The following is a 6,099-nucleotide window of genomic DNA, read 5'->3' as shown; positions in this document are numbered from 1 at the left end:
TACATGCCTTTCTCAAATTCTTTACCTCAGTCTATTGCAATATGAAATTACCTCGACAGCTGTGCCGAAAATTTGCATTATTGAGTATTCCAATTGTCCAGTAAGTATTTTTTTTTGACAATGTGTTTTATGCTGGCAGCCAGGAGAACTTCCAGGCTGAAATTCTGCCAGAATTCACTTCTGATTGGCTTCAGAAATCCACGCAATATTTTGCTATGGAAATAGGGACCAGTTTTGTTCTGACAAATAATATCTGTGGGTTGCAGTTTTTTATAGGATGTATATAAGGGGACCAAGATGTCGGGCGCCTCTTAGTCAGGTGCCGTGCCTACATATTTTGACTTGATCCCTTCATCTGCTTGTGCTTCCATATCTGCATGCTATTCAAATGGTTTTACATGACATTCTACCAGGTGTTCGGTTTTCTTATTCACAATTGTGTTTTGAGAAAAACGATAAATGAGAATATCGAAAACCCGCCGCGGTGGCTCAGTGGTTAGGGCGCTCGACTACTGATCCGGAGTTCCCGGGTTCGAACCCGACCGCGGCGGCTGCGTTCTTATGGAGGAAAAACGCTAAGGCACCCGTGTGCTGTGCGATGTCAGTGCACGTTAAAGATCCCCAGGTGGTCGAAATTATTCCGGAGCCCTCCACTACGGCACCTCTCTCTTCCTTTCTTCTTTCACTCCCTCCTTTACCCTTCCCTTAAGGCGCGGTTCAGGTGTCCAAAGATATATGAGACAGATACTGCGCCATTTCCTTTTCCCCCAAAAACCAATTATTAATTACTATTAATATCGAAAACAGTAATATTTGCACTGACTCCCTAAGTGTACCCGCATCAGTTTACTCAAGAAATGCAGTCACACCATTACTTGGAGATATCATACGCAATACAACAAGAGCCACAACGCAAGGACATCAATTTATGCTCGATTCCGAGTCTTGTCAAATTTGTAGCCATGAGATAGTGGATTAAAACGCCACACAGGTATCAAACGGAACATTAAGAAAGGAAACATGCTCTGGTATAAAGACTGCATGAAGTTCGTGCAGTGTGAACTGAGGGGTAAGTGGTAGGTTACGTGGAATAATAAACTACACCTGGGTTAAGCCCATCTTTGGAGAATAGAAATCACGCACACACCAAGATTGTTTCAACAAAATGTAATTTTTGCATTGGAAACTCACTTTACATCAAGGTGTATTGTTAGGAAAATTGATGAGACATTCTGTAAGAAAACATCTGTGTTTCCTGCACTGTTTTCCGACAAAACTCGCTTTACACACAGGTTTATTTGCATAAAACAAAGGAAACATACATGAGAACTGAGCAGAGAAGTGGTCAGCATAAATCACTTTATTGTCGTGCATGAAACTCAAGAAACTAAAGAAGCATCATCTCTCCATCTCTCACGATTTTGGGACATTCCTTTCTACCATACCTGGCTCCTGCGCAAAAATGCACTCATTGACTGTTCCCGTGTTTTTATGTTCTTGTGAGAAGCTGCTGTTGCTGCTGCTGTTGCTGACAGGAAAAATGAAAGGAAAGTGCACGGGCAAGCCTACTGGCTCAAGCCGACACACGCTCTCGCTGCCGCGTGCTGAGAGTAGGAGAGTTAAAGGATAGGAGAGGAAAGACAGAAAGAAAAGGTGCCGCGCGGTAATAGGCCCATAAGCCCCGGGCCGATCCCGGAGACAGTGCAATACCGGGTCGACCCATGTCAGAGTGCGTATAGCACTCCGCCATATTCCAAAAAAAAAGTTTAATATCTTGGGTCCAAGGACCAGCAGCAGATGTTAAATCAGTTATCGGAAAAGCTGCTGAACAAGGATTAACATTTCATAAAATTATTTCTTTTCCAGAAAAGCAGACATATTTAACCTTGTGTCTGCAAATGATAGTGTTAGTTGCTTATGTGCCATAAAACCTAACACAACACACACTGGGGCCTTTGCAGGGACTGCAGCCATCATGTTCTACCTGAGTACAGTGGAAGCGCAATGGATAACAATGAATCCAGGCTTTTCTTTGTCCTGAATGAGTGATAGCACTAGAGTATAGCCCAAATTGCAATTTTAATTAACTGCATCAGCTAGCTGGAACAGGACATGCCCCTGTTTCCCATCCATCTGGAACAGGACTAAGCCTGGTGTCAACATTTGACAGAATGGTGGGTAGTGTTTCTTGTTCCCATCCTTTCATCTGCTATCCTGGCAAGTTTCCTTGAGGCTGCTTTTTATCTTCTCCGCAATGACTGCAGGCCACCTCATAGCTGTGGCAACTTGTGCTCAAGCAAATTATAGCTACGTGGGTTAATTGGAGAGACATGGGAGAGGCCTTTGCCCTGCAGTGGGTGCAGTAAGGTTGATGATGATGACGGCCATGCTATCACACCCGTTCTATGTCTAGGTCCTGCTGGTGGTGTCCGTCCTGGCAGCTTCCATGAAGGATGTGACCGCCGGAGTGTGCCCTTGCTCTACGATGTGGGCCAGTACCTATCTCGGCAAGCTTCGACTGGGGTGTTGATGATAGTCTGGTGTTCCTGTTTCATCACTTCCCTGCATATCCACACTGGCAACCAAGTCTGGCTGCAGCAGTGAATCTAATCTGCGAACAAGGATCCACTGGCGGCATATTATCTGAGGGGTGGATACTTAAGCGGCCTCTGCAAGACGTCCGGGGCACAGCATTTTGGTCACGTGATCACACTTGTTCTACGCCCAGGTCAGTTTTCTACAACCTGCTAAATGTTACCATAGTTCTAATAATATTAAATGTGTAATAACGGTGCCATGCGCTCTAGTGACTTCTTCATGGAAAAGTATCTTGCCCACTTGACTTCTGTTACTACCCTGTCAAAGGTTTTGTTGATGCTATCCAGAGCACTTCCGGCTTTATAGAGAGTAACCTGCTTATCAGTAGCTGTGCCAATGCCCTGGATTAATTTGTTTTGCTGCTGTTGTGCTTTAGTTCACTCAACTGCCACTGCTGCCACTAGCTCTGGAAGTGAGTCATGAGTTGAGTTGAGTTGTTGTTTGCTACAGGTGGGATTAGACTTGTAGCTCCGGAACTTACTCCTACGCTGCTGTAGTGCATTCTGTTAACATCCCTTGGCGGCCATGTTTACCAGTGTTTAATCAATTATAGTTGGCTATGGGTGCATGCTTAGTATGTTTTAATGCTACGTGATGTGGTCACCATGTTCTGAACTCGTGATATTACTAACAATTTTGTCAGCTGCGTACAATCGCACGTATTTTTATACTGCTGTGTTATGTTTTGCAAATGAAGCACCCGCACTGTGATGGGAATTCCTTTTGATGAGTCTCATACAACTGTTGTGCGAAACTGGTCGCTCAGCAAGATCTGTCGGCAAACAGAAAGTAAGCTATAGTTACCAAATATAAATGTTATGAGGTGCGAGAGAAAAATGTGCCGAAAATGGCAGCACTTGATTCAAGTTGAAAAGTACTTCCTTTGTTGTTGCCTGCGGTTTTTCTGTGCGCTCAAAACACTTTACACAACCAAGAAAAATTTTGTTTATTCCGGGTGGTTGCAGTAAAGTTGGGAGTCTTGATTTCAAGGAAGACGACATTAAGGGCAAATCCAACACTTTCCTGACATTTGCAGAGATTTTCCAGACAATAATTTCCAGATATTTCTGATTTCAACAGGATGGAAAGAAACTTGCAAATGTCTGTAGACAGATATAGCTCTTGAACAAAGTGGCAAATGTTCCTCGGAGGAGACCCTCCAACCAGTGGTAGCTGCCTATTGTCGTGACATTGCTGTCAGCTGCGTTGACCCAGCTCACACCTTATCGCAGGTGGCTAGCAGGCACAAAGCTACTGACTGCAACTTTATGATGACAGTGAGTAGCTGTCAAGGATTGGAGGGTCTCCTTTGACAGGTTTTTGCTGCTTCATTCTTGAGATTTCTTTACTTTAAATATACTTTTCAGGAGTTTAAAACTGCATAAGAACAAAGAAAAAAATTTATGGTACATAAATAACATACCCACAGCAACAATAAGAAAATAGTCAAATCAAGGTATCAAGAGCTACAATGAAAAGAAAATACCTATACAAACAGCCTTTTTACATGCTTCAAATATGCCACAAACACTTCAGCACTGGAACTATCAACAATGTGCTTCGGTAATGTATTCCACTCGCTTATAGTATTAAGAAAAGATTAACATTTAAAAGTATTGTTTACTGTTCCATACTCTCAATTTTCCTGTTATCAAAGTATGAGTTTGTACTCAAGATATGAAGGGCAATTAGGTTGTGACTGGTAATTATATAATTTGTTACTCATTGGGAACAAGTTGCACTTGGCACATCTCACTTGAACTCAATCAAGACCAAGATGATAACTTTTGTCACTTTATCAGTTCATTTTTGCCTGTTAAACAAATCTAACTGCAATCTAACTGCACTGAGACACTAAGCACTTATCAGAGTTATAGAATGTGTTCCATTTCTTGCATACACTCGAAATTTCTGTACCCTTTTCGCAGTCATCTAGTGAAAAGCTTAATCCTAATATCAGTATCTGTGATATTTTCAATATCAATAACATAAATAAGGAATAAAGTCGACCCCTAAATTGAACTTTGTACTACCCCCGATGTACCCTGCAATCTCTATGAGCAGTACTCGTCAAATTGAACATACTGATAAAGGTTTTCTAGGCAGGCCATAATAAAGTAGATGAGTCCACTGTTTATTCCAATGGTGTGAAGTTTCGGTAATAATTTAATATGAGGCACTTTGTCAATACCTTTGGCATAGTCCAGTAAAATGCTTTTTGTTATTGTCGGTGAACAGTCATGACATGTGGTATGCAGCTGTGTTGCAGTTGACAAACCCGTGCCAAACCCATTCTCGGCCTCTGATAACAGTTTTCTTTCTTCCAGTAATATGGCGAAGTGCGGGCAGATTATCTGGTCTTAATGCTTTGCAGCTTATTATTGAGGTTAGGGAAATCAGATGGTAGTCGGAAACACATGAGTGATCAGTTGACCTGAATATAAGGCATGATGCAAGCAGTCCTCTAGTGTGATGGAACAGAACATCGTGTAAGCGAAGTGCTATAAATCACAAACAGGTAGTGCCATTCTGTATGACATCAGGAATGTTTTCTTAAGGCCACCGGCTTTTTTGGTGTCAAGGTGAAGCAGCAAGTTAAAAATACCTCCCTGGCACATGACTTCTGGCACAGAAGAAAACCCTTCCGGCTTAGTAACGAAGCAAGTATATTTTCCTGGATATGCACACTGGACATATTTTTAAATTCACAAGCAACTTCTTTAACATCTGCGACTGTTCAGCTGTCAGCTATTAACAGAATACTGTTAGATTTGCTTCTGCTTATGTACCTCCAAAATTTACCTGCTGCTTGTTTGAGGAAGTTGTCTAGGCATGCGCAAAAAGAAAACTCCAGTAACACCAGTTGCAGCCCAAGAAAACTTTATTGATGCATTTAGACAAGCACCAGTACTACGCGTTTAGAAATAGTGAAAGGCATGATACAATATACAACAATTGCACAATTAAAGAAGGGGAGCACCTGTGGAGTGACCACGTGGCCGCTGCCCGACACCGGATTGTGCTCGGCAAGCGCCGCAATTGTTCTCCTGAGGGCCGCTCGCCGCCACCGGGACCGGGGTCCGATCTTTCCACACTTCTTTTCGCCTCCTGCTTGTCGACGCTTCCCGTGTGGTGCTTGAAGTAAATCGCTACTTGGCCACTCGGCGCATCTAATGACGTCGGGCACCGGCAGGTGCACCCCTGCCGCCGCACTATGACTATATCGTCATAGATATCGATACCACGACGCAGCAAATGTCACCTGACGCGCAGCTGGGCCTGCCCCTGTCAGCGATATCCCCAGCCTACAACACGCCGACGACTCGCTCGCCTTGAGGCCGCTGCCACCTAGGAAGTACGTCCAGCTGGCCGCGGAGGCAGCTGGCCTAGCAGAAAGCGAAAAAGTTGTAAAGTTTCGGTTTCGTTTGTTTGATATTTTTCGAGATTTTTACTGCTGGTGTTTAGAGTTAGTCAGCTATTACTACTTCGCATTCCACTCAT

Source organism: Amblyomma americanum, chromosome 10 (genome assembly GCF_052857255.1).
Source record: "Amblyomma americanum isolate KBUSLIRL-KWMA chromosome 10, ASM5285725v1, whole genome shotgun sequence".
NCBI lineage: Eukaryota > Metazoa > Arthropoda > Arachnida > Ixodida > Ixodidae > Amblyomma > Amblyomma americanum.
Note: the sequence above shows the minus strand (reverse complement) of the source record.